The sequence below is a fragment of the Triturus cristatus genome, chromosome 4_2, assembly GCF_964204655.1.
Source record: "Triturus cristatus chromosome 4_2, aTriCri1.1, whole genome shotgun sequence".
NCBI classification, from domain to species: Eukaryota; Metazoa; Chordata; class Amphibia; order Caudata; family Salamandridae; genus Triturus; species Triturus cristatus.
In genome coordinates, this window is record NC_140586.1 from 76510528 (window position 1) to 76523230 (window position 12703).

Consider the following 12703-nt stretch of genomic DNA (forward strand, 5'->3'; position numbering starts at 1 on the left):
TCCTAGATGGGAGTATGCGACTCGGCAGCCCGTGAAAAAGTGCTCCCAGAAGAGGAAGGCGGGGCCGGCATCGGCCCCGCCGCCATTATGGTGGTCGGTCGTGCCCCCGTCTCTCCCACGTCCCGTAGCACCGCATTGGTCCGGGGGCCGTGCCCCGGAAGTGATTGGATCACTTCCGGGTCGTGAAAGGCTCCCCCGCGCCCCGGAAGTGATCTGATCGCTTCCGGGTCACGGGTGATCCTTGCCAGGAACCAGTTCCAGCTGGTGACTGGTCACCCCTTTAAAACCATGGGGAGCGCGAAGTGCAGTCTCTTTGCACTCCGCTCCCCTCGAAAGCACACCCGTCGCGTGTGCCCCCTCCCTTGGGAAGGTTTCTAACCTTGGATTGAATGTATAAATATAAATGCCTTTTTTGTCATGTTTTAGGTGGTATTTCGAGTCAGGCGGTAAGGTCATCGGTTGGACAGATTAAATTTACAAATCTTTGCGGGCGCCTTATTAAGTGGGGCGCCCAGAGGGGAGGGACATGTGGCTCTCACCAGACTCCAGGGGCAGTTACAACCGGTTGGTTGGAAGGGTGCGGGGCCAAGGGGGGTTACGCTTTCCATTGGCTGGTTGGCCACCCCGCACGCGGGCATAAGTAAGCTGCGCTGTCTGCATGGCCCCTTTATGGAGTAAGTCTTGAACGTATGGGGGTTGCCTGGTGGGAAGTACCACCGGGTCAGCTGGGCCTCCTGCGCATGCGCACTCTGGTTAGGGGGCGCTGGACAATTGGATTAAAGGGGGAGGGGCCAGCGTTGACCTTGCCGTAGGCACAAAGGAATACGCAGAAATGTGATCATCAATATGCATAGACTAGGATAGGAACATTATGTATTAGAGTTTGTTAAAGCTAGGAATGAATCAAATGTACCAAATCCTGTCTTTTCATTTCTGCGTAATTGTATATTTGTTTTCAAATATGTCTGGTTTGTTAATAAATACGATCGGGGGTCTACGACCCCCTATTCCAAACAAATGTTTAAATTATTTTCTGTCACAGCAAAGGGGAGGAGAGTGGCAGTAGGCCGTACCGGGCCATATGAGAAGAGGTGCACACATTAGCAGACTTGTCAACTCACACGCATTTGACCTGTTTTAACCGCCTGACAAACAAAATGCTTCCAAAAACTTTGCTAAAGTTGCCTGCTATTCAAGTAAATATCAAAAAGTGTTTATCCTCCATCGACCTTATAGGGAACACATCACTCTCTGAAATGGCTGACTTCACCTGCATTTTTGAGGCAAGAGGTTGACAGGCATGTGTGAAGCTGACAAAATAAAGTAGCATCTTTCTTCTGCACCACATCACCAGCCTGACCTTCCTGGTCGGCACTTGCTCGCGCAGCTTCCGGTGTGTTGTCAACCCTTGTCAATTCACACAAAAGTCTTCTGGAGTTCATGGCAGCACCACAGAGGTTTTAAGAGCCCAAAGCCACAGAGGGCCACAGCTTAGACCTGCTGTCACCTCGGACCCCGACCTCCATCAAGCTCGATCAAGCTCGGTCCTCACCCCTTTATTTCTGGTTGTTTCAGGGGATTACTTTCTTTCTGTGAGTTAATTCGTATACTGTCAATTATGTGATTAATGTTAGCAAGGTGTTGTCATGTTTCGCAAAAAATGTGTGGGGGAACGCATCCCTCCTTCCTCTGCTCCACATTACGGGTGGGCTGCAGAGCAGATACTTCCGGTCAGAGCGCATGTTGCTTCTGGTATGCTTATAACACTACAAATCCTGGGGTCTATAATACTCATCATACAGATGGCTACTCTCACTAGGGGAGAGATCCCTTTAAGGAAGAATACCCTCACTCACCATAGGTGACATGCTTCATCATTTGGGTATCTCCTCCCATAAGGACAAGCATTGGCCGTGCGGCCATAAAAGTAACGGGCTGCGCGGCCGTGAAAGGGGACGCATTCTGTGGTGTGGGAGAAGCGTAGCGAGGAAAGGCAGATGGTGGGGCCGCAAAAGTGAAAATAATCGCAGGTGTAAGGATGGCCGCGAGATGGCGCCTGTGCTCGAAAGCGCGCACCCGCGCGTGTATCCGCTCGCTGGTGGCCAGAGAAAGCCTTTTGGTAGCACTTCAAAAAGCCAGTTACTACAGGTCTCGCCAGGTCAGCGCATGCGCTGGCTCTAGCGAGACCTAAAAAGCAGTGCAAACAGCAGTATGGAAATAGACTGCTGGATTATGACACACAGCCGTGTGTCATAATCCAGCAGTCTATTTCCATACTGCTGTTTGCACTGCTTTTTAACTCTACCAGTGATAGCAAGCGAATAAAGTTGGATAATGTTTGCTTTCACTAGGTAGTTTTAAATCACTTTTTTCTTGTTTTGCGCTGCAATTTTTCACTAAATCCTGATCACCATGGGACTTTAGGATCCCAGAGAGTGTAGCAGCTTCTATATAAAAACATCCCTAAGCTCCTTCCTTACAGTGAGGAAGTCGTAGCCCTCAGTGGAACTAGGTTTTTCACTGGGAGGAGATACCCAAATGATGAAGCAGGTCACCTATGGTGAGTGAGGGTATTCGTCCTTAAAGGGATCACTACCCTAGTGAGAGTAGACATGTAAATGAAACCTGTTACAGGGATTACATATTAGTATTATAGACCCGAGGATTTGTAGTGTTATAAATATTTGTAAGTAGGGGACTGTTCTCTCGCAGGTCTTTAAATTTTTGTCCCTTGGACCCTCCATTATCTGGTTTTTGTTGTTACTGCTTCTGGTATGCTGCCAGCACACCCGGATTCACACCGACATCTTGCAGGGTTCGGTTCAGGGCACTCAGATGAGGCTGTAGGAGCCCGCTGGCACTCAGGGACACACACTTTGACCAATTGCCTCCATCAGGACATGACTTTTGCCAAACTCCGTCCCTCTCACCTATGTATTTATGTCTGATTTAATATCTGGTTTCATGTGAACTGTTTTGTTTTTGCAATGGTATGATTTGGTACACTCAAACCTGTCAACTTATTTGACAAGTGCCACCCCCTGTTTACTTCTATGCACCCTCTTGACAAAGAAAATTCCTCCATAAAATATAATGGAGTCACCTGCTTTTTAAACCTATATCACCCTCCAAAAAAGTGTTAATTCCCCATTGAACAATGATTATCAGTCCATATTTGATAAGTGCAGCATCTTATAGGCAAGACTGAGTCGACTAATGAAAATATTAGCCTGTGACATAAAACAGAAGATAGTTGTCTCTTTCACGGTCCTTATTTTTGATTCAGAAAATGAAGTGTCCAGATACTTTTTGTGATGATTTACTAGCTTTGGAAATATGCAAATAAAATGTTCCAGACCCTCTAAATTATGGCTGCATAACCTGCATCCACTTAGACCAATAGATAGATTTTTACAAGATCCCTCAAACTGTTTCAATGGCATGTATAATAACCTCAGTCTAATGTCCTTTACCCCTATTCCTGCCTCAACATCTGACTCAAAGTACTTTTCTCTGATTGCCCGGTAAGAGTCTAATGTAAATTCCATAGGTTTGTATGCCCAGAATGTGAGCAGGTTTTTCTTAAAGTCAAGGTCTCACAGTGAACTTCTTACAATCTGTTTGTGCTGTAGTCGATTTTTGCAACAAGTAGATCTAGTTGTGGGAGCTGGTATTCTTGGATAATTTTACAAATCCTGGTTGTGTTTAATTCGCACTCGCCAAATAATTTTAATATCAATATAAGTTATTTTAGAGTATCTGCCGTAGCCTTTCGGTGGTTGCAGATGTAATTGATTGTTGCAGCAATATGATAGCTGATCAATGACTTCAGTGCAGAGTGGAGGTTTGGGGGGGGTGTCGGTTTAATAAATATCTTATATTTTGAATGTCAATTTTGTCCAAGATTAGCACTCTTTTCAAGTCAAGTGTTGAGGAAGCATATAGAAGGAACAGCATGAGCATAGAGTTAATGCCTATAATTGATGGTCTGAGGCCTCTTTTTCCATAGGTGCTTGTGAATAGTTTCAAGGATTTTGTAATGATATTATCTTTCTGTTTTCTTGAGAAAATAGGATCAAACCTGAAATGTTTATTATTGATAGTTATTCAAAAGTAGTCATACTTATTTCCTTGCTCTATAGTTTCTGTGCCTAATTTCCAAGATAGCTGTTTGTCGCTCTACCAAATACCATCATTTTGGTTTTTGTTGAGTGTACAGCTACCTGATTTACAGAATTAAATACATTCAGACGAGACCGCTGCTGAAAAACAACAAATATCTAGCATAAGCCAGGTGAGCAATGGCCTTATTTGCCATTTTTTGAGCTATACCATCCTGACAAATCAGAAATATATAATGACAACAGAAGTGGAGCAAGGATGCACCCCTACAGTACTCCATTGTCCATGTACATTTTAGGAGGCAGACTGTTTTTACATGAGTTTCCTTTTCACCCTGTATCTTTGTGCAATCATATCAAGAAGTAAAGAAGTGAATGATCAGTGCCCCAGTTTAATAGTTTTTACCACAAAGGCCATGATATGGTCTATATGAAAATGCATAGAGGTTATTATTCTTAGTTCCCTCAGTCTTCTTTATAAATAATGTGAGAGCAACTATTTTATCAATGGCAGAACCTCCAGTCTGAAACCCAATTTGGTGAAATTATATTAATTTACTTGCATTAACCAAAGTAGTTCATTTATTAAGTAGGAATTTAGCGGATAATCCACCCTCAGCATCAAGCAGAACTATGAGCCAATAACTTTGGGATTGATTTTTGCTCCCTTTTGATGGATCTGCTCAATAAGTAAGCCTTTACACAAAGGTCGAATCTGTCCAGTTCTTAACACATTTGTAAACAAACTTATTAAAAGAGTGCTTCATAAGGTTGGATTATATTTCATCACTGCTATTGGAATTTCATTTGGTCCTGCAGTTCGCAAGGAGCGACTCTTTGAATTAGATCGATAATTTCAGCTTGAGTCATACATAATGTGCTATCAGGATTCATTTCAGTATCATTCAGTGAAATAACATTGCTTCTAAATAATTCATTTATATATTTTCTGAAAATTCTTATTGATATAAAATAGTCACTAGACATTCTTTTTGCACTTGTACCAATCCTGATTTAATGGCTTCTTAAAGATCTGTCCATGCAGCTTCCTGTATGTTACACTTGGGTCTCTTTTTGTTTTTCTATATTTCATTTCGCTTGACCAGAGGTGCTTTAATAGAGATCATATCTATTTCCGATTATGTCTTTTACAAGCAATGTTGATTGGTCTTTCCTAACTTAGGGTGACGATTACTCTCCTTGATGGAGAGGAATTCAAAGGTCAAGATTAATCCTGATTCACGTTTGTGTATCTATGCCTTTAGTACTTGGTCTTTGGTTCCGAAACTCCGAGCTATTGAACTTACAAAGTCTTGGTTTTCTAGATGCGTTAATTTATTATTAAAGTCACTAGAACATTTTATTTTCGAAATGCTGATGGAATTTTTTTGTTAATTAATAATTATAGAACAATTAGTATGTAACTCATGGTTCTAATCGAAGTGAACTACTTTCTAAGCAGATGTGCACATGTGCAAGAGCAACATGATGTGACTCACAGTGAAGAGAGCCAATGGCTGAAGTTAGCAGACCCAATGCCCCATGCTGTACCCGAAGTGGATAGGTGGAAGCAAATTGTGAATGGAACTTGAAAGGACAAATGGATGAGGAGGGCTGACAGAAAGCCCCTCTATTTATCAAGGTATGTATTTTTATTATGAATTTTTTTAAATCATTAGACTGGTCAGACAGCTAAAGTCGTTTCTAGGCCGCACTTAAAAATGGTTTCCTAGATTGTGCAGTCTTGAACAAATTTTGATGACGTTGTTTTACAATTGTTGACATTGATGACCATAAGAGGTATGTCTAGTTCCTCCGCCACCACTGGTTGTTTTAACTATGGGGGATATCAGTGCCTTCAACTACCTGAAAGGTGGCATGCAGCGCTTTAAAAAATTACAAGATGAAGAAACATAGAGAAAACACCACCTCAGCTAAATCGGTTAGACTGTGGACACTAGACGATCAATGTTCAGACAGGTCAATAAAACTGGCTCTGCGCTAAGTAGCGCGCTGTATATCCCTCACTGTAGTACAGAACACATGCATGTTACATGCACGCACACACACATGAATATCGCGGGTACATGCAACAAGTAAATAAACACTCGAAAGCAGCGGAAACACTGCATAAACAGATAACAGGCTGTTTGTTTACACAGTGCTTGTTCCAAACAACAGTGGTGTAAATTAAAAATATAAATATTTATGCATTCGTTCATCATATGCATGCATATTTACAGATAAGAAAGACGAAGGTTTATGAAACCAGAGACGTCTACTGAAAGATAGGCTGTGTTTCAAACCCATCTGGCCGGACATGGTGAATGGGGCAAGAGCAGGTACAGGATATGGCCTGGCAGGGCTGAGAAATAAACGGAGTCAAACACAAGGGTCGTGGGGTGAGGGCTATGAGACTCAAGGCCAGAGGTTCAAGACACCGAAATGTCTCAGATGAGGAAGCTGGAGCGCAGAAGTGGGTTGGGCTCCCAGCAGGAAGGTGTGTGTGGGGGGGGGGAGGGGGGACGCAGTTTAAAGAGAGTAAATGATAAGGTTAAGGGATGTTCAGAACAAAGTGTGGGTGGTACTGTACGACCGGAGCCATAGCTGCCCGGTTTCCCAGGACACTCAGCGTCTAATTCCAGATAAGATTGTTTCTTTGCATGTAATGGCTTGTAGTGGGTTTTTATGATAATGGGATAAACAAAACTACAAGCCTCTCAATGCAAACTAAAAAAAGGTCTGAAGACGATAGTCTTGCATGGATCTGGTAAACTAGGCAGAGCTGAGTAGTACAGCCTTAGAACACAAAGGTTAAGGTTGGGTGATAATCAGAATGTTGTGGGGACTCGTGTTGGGGAAGCTCGGACATAGAAAAGAAAAGTGAAGGTAAAGAGGCCATAGGAGGGTTTGGGACTCAATACAGAGGGTTTAAAACCCAGAAACCATGAGGCTGGGAGGGCGGTTCATAAAGGACTGTGCAGCTCCCTTAGGAAGAAGGCACCGCTTTAACATATAAAAATGTCAATGCAAGGGGTGTTTAGAAGGGAGTGTCGAGTCTCTCACAGGGGATTAACTCAGGTTTAAAGCATGGACATGTTAACGCAGGAGAACCGGTTCATAAGTGGTTGTTGGGCTCGCTTGGGGACCGCAGCATATGCTTAAAATACAGCAATGTTAACCTAAGAGGCACTGAGAAGCAAATGTGGTGGTCCCCTGGGGAAGGAAGCACACTTTTAAAAAACAGAGAGCTGAATGAAATATGGGGTCGTTACAGCAGAGAAGCACAGGTTGAAAACACAAATGTTCAGGTCAGAGTTCAGAAGAGTGTGTGGTGGTCCTTTAGGGAGGGAAGCATACTTTAAAAAAATCTGAAATGTTCACTTAAGGGAGAGTTATGAAGGGAATGTGGGGTCCCTACAGAAAAGGAAAGAAAAGTTGAAAAGGAAGAAATGTTAAGGGAAGGGGTTCAGAAAATAGTGTGGTGGTCCCTTACGGAGAGAAGCCTATTTAAAAAAAACTGAAATGTTAAGTTAAGGGAGATTTCTAAAGGGACTGTGGGGTCCCTACAGGAGTAAAAGAACAGGTTCAAAACACAGAAATGTTAAAGTAATGGATTCAGAAGATAGTGTTTGTTTCATTAGTGAGGGAAACAGTTTAAAAAAACAGAAATCTTAAGTTAATGGAGAGTTTAGGAGGGAATGTGGAGTCTCTACAGCAGGGAAGAACGGGTTGAAAACAAAGAAATGTTATGGTAAGGGGTTCAGTAGAGAGTGCGGTGGTTCCTCAGGAAGGGAAACACACTTTTAAAAAAGTGTGTTCAGTACAGGGTGAAAATACAGAATTGTTAAGGTAAGGGATTCAGAAGACAGTGTGGTGGTCCCTTAGGGTACGCAATACGCTTTTAAAAAACAGAAATGTTAAGTTAATCATGGGTTGAAAACACAGAAATGTTAAGGTAAGGGATTCAGGAGATAGTGTGGTGGTCCCTTAGGGAGGAAAGCACACTTTTAGAAAACAGAAATGTTAAGAAAGAATTCTGTAAGAAATGTCAGGGTGAAAACACAGAAACGTTAAGGTAAGGTGTTCAGAAGACAGAGTGGTGGATCCTTGAGGAGGGAAGCACACTTCTAAAAAAAGAAAAAAACTGAAATGTTAGGTTAAGCACGGGCTGAAAATACAGAAATGTTTAGGTAAGGGGTCCAGAAGAGAGTGTGGTGGCCCCTTAGGGAGGGAAGCACAGCTTTTAAAAAGAGAAATGTTAAGGGAGAGATCTAAATGGAATGCAGGGTCCGTATTGGAAGAAAGCACAGGTTGAAAACACAGAAATGTCAAGGTAGGGGGTTCAGAAGAAAGTGTGCTGGTCCCCTAGGGAGGGAAGCACAACTTTTAAAAACAGAAATGTTAAGGGAGAGTTCTGAAGGGAGCATTGGGACCATACAGGTGGGAAGCACGGGTTGAAAACACATAAATGCTTAGGTAATAAAGTTCTGAAGGGAGTGTGGGGGTACCTTCAGTGTGGAGCACAATTTGAAAACACAGCTATAGTATGGTAAGAAGGTTACAGGGTTGGATTCCCTGAATAAGGGAGTGTTCCTACAAAAAGGTGCGGTAAGGGATTGTTTGGACAGATGAGGGAATTCCTTCAGAAGTGAAGTATAGATTGAAAATATATCAATGTTAAGGTAAGTAGAAGTAAGGGCGCTCAGCATCAGACGAACACTTGTTGAAAACGCAGGAATGCTAAACAAGTGTGGATACCGAGAAAGGATGCAAGGGAGGAACACATGAAGTGAGTGACTTTCAAAAAGGGGCATAGGCCTTCCTGAAGGAGGGAGTGCTGCTTAAAAATACAAAAATAGTGTCATATGTTCAGAATGAAGCATGGGCAACTTTAGATGGAGACCACGGGTTGAAAACTTGAATATATTATGGTGAGGGGGTTAAAAGGGGTGTGGTATCCCTGCGGGAAAGGTGCGTAGTTTGAAAACACAGAAATGTTCAGGTAAGGAGCGTCAAAATGGGGTATGTGGCCACTGCTCTAGGGGTGGTACAACGGCTGAAAACACAAATGGTGAACTAAGAAGGAGCTAAAGAGTTCGGTCTTCCCTGCAGGAGGAAAATCCAGCGCTCGAACCTAGAAACATTATGATTAGGGGGTTCGTGACGGAGATCTTGCAGGAGGGGGCTCTGTTGAAAATACAAGAATGTGAAGATATGTTCAGAAAAGAGGATGGAGCACCATGGAGGAGGAGCATCGAGCTTCCAAACAAACCACAGAAGTAGGTAGGGGTGTTACAAGTGGGAGCAGACATATGACAAGGCACAAAGCTTCAGGCTGTGCAGTGCTTCTCTGCAGGACGAGCGCTCGGGTTTAAAACGCTAACACGTGTGCATCCCTCATAGGGTGCTTACAACACAAACACGCTAATGTAACTGGGGGTCACATGAGGAGGTGGTATCACGCCCAGCCTTCTTTAAGTGCTCAGAGGGTACAACTTCCCCCACCCCTCGCTGCACTGACAGGAGCAGAGGGATCGATAACAGACAAGTATTGACTCACACAGCACGTACCAGCGTGGTGCACGTAGCTCTGCCGCAGACCAGACTTTCACTTCTCCTCTCGCTCCTCAGAAGAAAAAAAACCTCAAGTTTCTCCCTGGGATGGAAAAGAAGAAACCTCCTTCTTGCACCGGAAGCCAAAAAAAGAATGAAAAAAGGAGAAAGAGCGATGTGGCCGAGCCCCGGGATCTGGCGCTGTGCAGGGCCTCGGGTGGGGGCGCGGGGGCGCCGACGGGTCCTGGAAGCTGGAGGGCTGCCACCCTGCTCGCACCCTACCCGGCTGCAAGAGTCTCCCGGCTGCCGCTCTGCCATGCACTTTAAGGGAGGGGGAGGAAGCCGAGGCAGGGAGAGCCAGCCAGCCAGGGACAAGGAAGCGCGCTCTCCCCAGTCCGGCTCTGCAGGGGCTCCCTGCTCTCTGAGGGGAGGGGGGCGCCCCTCTCGCTAGGGCGCTCGGGTTCCTTGGCAGGGCAACTTTGGACCCAGACCCAGGAGCCGGGCTGAGCCGAGGCCGTGAGTGAATTTTTAATGCAGCATCGACATTTGCCGGGTGGTATTGGAACGGGGCTGGTGAGAGGTGGGGGGCGAGGAGCCCATGGCGAAGTGGGCGCCTTAAGGTCAAAGTGGGAGGGGGCGCTGTAAGTTGATGAAGACATGAGGCGGCTGAAAGAAGAACGATAAACTTGGGGACAAGTTTAGGTGATGGAGGTCCTCGGGTAAGAGACAAAGAGAAAGGGAGAACGTAGAAATAAAGAAAAGAAATGAGCAATGACTAAAGTCATTTAAAAAAGAGGACACTATAGAGAACGTTATACATAAATCGGTTATGGGAAACGACAGCCGTTCTTCACCCAGCATCCGACCAACCCACCCTTTTCTTTTCCCAATAAAGTTGGCCTTCGTTTCTGCCACCTCCCTGTGTCCTGGGCAAAAATACAAAGTTCCCGTTATTTTGAGTAAATAAATGGGTAATTAAATAGCTTTTTCATGAAGTCAACAAGAAAAGATATAATATCCCGACCCCAACACCTTCACACTATTAACACTTTCAAGGCTGAATTGGGAGTGAGAACACACGCCCACAGTGCACCTGTCTGGAAACCATGAGAATGCAGTGAGCTGCAAATGGGCGGGGAGCGCGGGGGACAGTGGTGGTAGTGGTGGTGCAAGCCACAAACCCCTGCATGGCGGGGGGGGGGGGGGGGGGGGGGGAGTGAACTGCTTTTCCAGAAAACCGAGAAGAGGTGGCGACGGTCCATTGTAGATGGGGGCAGCTGGGCATGGGAGATCTTGAGTGGAAACAAATCTACCACGCCGTCACCCAAACCGCGCTTCGTTGCTGGGCGATGCCCCCACACAGCCCATCGAGCTGGGGGACCTTGAAGGGTGCGGTGCGCTGTTATATTTTGTAGACCTGTTTAGGCCATTATAGCTGTCTTGCGTGAAGTGTGGTTCTGGTTTTATTTCAAAGTTTCGAAATGGGCGGAGTCCTCACGTTTCACTCATTGTAAGTGAGATTCACACATCTGAGGTCTCGGTCAAAGCATTTTAAATGCCGCACCCTGTTGGACCGAAGGGCCTAGAAACGAACCTTACATCCACATCTTTTCGGAGCTGTGCTGTGTGTAAAGCTGCCCCGGCGAGCTGCAGAGGATTCAAAGTGGTCGCACCTCAGGGGAGCAGGCCTGCAGACGCCTTCATTTCATGGAAGGAGCCACTTTGGGAAAGTCATAGGTACACCAAGTACAGGCAGGGCTTTGAGTGGGCCGGGTCTCACCGGGTCTGAGCACCGGCACTTTTTTAAAGGGGGCCTCGAAACGGGTCTCTATCGGGCTCTGTTTTTGCCCTGGCGGTCCGTGTTTTTTCCGTACTGGAGTGACAGCAGGCAAATCGATGTGCGCTGCTCACACTGCTCACTTCTCACGAGTGGAGAAATTACGGCATGACGTCATGCCAGGTGAGCGTTGTAGGGGAAGGGAAATCCTTTAAAGAGAGTCATTTTCTCTCTGGATTTCCCTTCTCTTTTTGAAACTCAGGAGCAGCAACATTGTCATGGTGTCACCACCATGGCTTTAACTGGAAGCTTTTTCAATATTATATACAAGCCATAGTTGCTGCTTATTTATCTTATGCAACTGACAACCGTTGACAAAGCCAATAGTCCTGATTTGTTGTAGGGATGATGTTACTTGTATCATATATCTGGATGCAATGACAGAAACAGCAAACTACAAGTCGGGCGGCACACTATGCTAAGCCCAGATTTTTAGCCTATGTGTTTTTATGCCACGCCCTTAATTACATTGGCCACGCCCCTTTGTCCCACTTACAGCCCTGGGTACAGGCCAGACAGTGGATGAGTTGGTCGGAATATCGGGTCCCTTGAGGAGGACGCTTCCCGTGTTCGATTGTCCCGGTACGTCACCGGATCTGTTGTCAGGAGCTGTTCAGAGCCCTCGGCTTCTCCACCCAGAAGCCCCATAACTACTTACTGGTAACTCTCCCGCTACTCAGTCTCTCTCCCGTGTGCCTTCCGAACTGACACTTTTGGCTCGACTGAATTAACATATGTTAGACAGAATTGTGTGCATTTTCAGAACTCAAAAGCTGATGTTTGGACAAAAATGGCTGAATTTCCGAAATTTATTTAAAAGCGATTTTTAAGTGATAAATCAAATGAGGAGACTTATCATTAATATGATTACTTTTGTTCCGGGGGTACTTGCAGCTATGGTAGGCATGTACACTTTTTTTACGTGACTGCTGGCAACCCTTCTGATGCACTGAGTAATCTTGGACATGGTGGTCACTAATGCAAACGTGTCTGACGTGGTCACTATTACAACACTAATAGTAATAGCAGCTCGCAGTGATTTCCGTTTAACACGAAAGATTGAAGCCCAGTTCAGTCCAATCCCTCGCGCTGCCCAGGGCAGAAGTCCGCACTGTCTGTTATACTCAGAGTGGGGTTCGGGCTACATTTGCCCAGTGATGCGATGGCAGGGGGTGTGGAGTCAGGGACT

At 45.2% G+C, this 12703-nt stretch overlaps 1 protein-coding gene across 23 annotated transcripts in view; it reads right to left on the bottom strand.

The window, feature by feature from the left end:
- Positions 1-10093, bottom strand: part of NFIX (nuclear factor I X) — a 1406323-nt gene extending 1396230 nt beyond the window's left edge. For 12 of the 23 annotated variants that reach the window (XM_085600617.1, XM_085600611.1, XM_085600595.1 and 9 more), the window contains exon 1: positions 9696-10002. The gene's annotated coding sequence lies outside the window, so the exon portion shown is untranslated. Of the gene's footprint in view, positions 1-9695 lie in introns of all 23 variants that reach the window. The other 11 variants (XM_085600620.1, XM_085600600.1, XM_085600619.1 and 8 more) reach the window with 4 other exon arrangements.
- Between the last annotated feature and the right edge of the window lie 2610 nt (positions 10094-12703).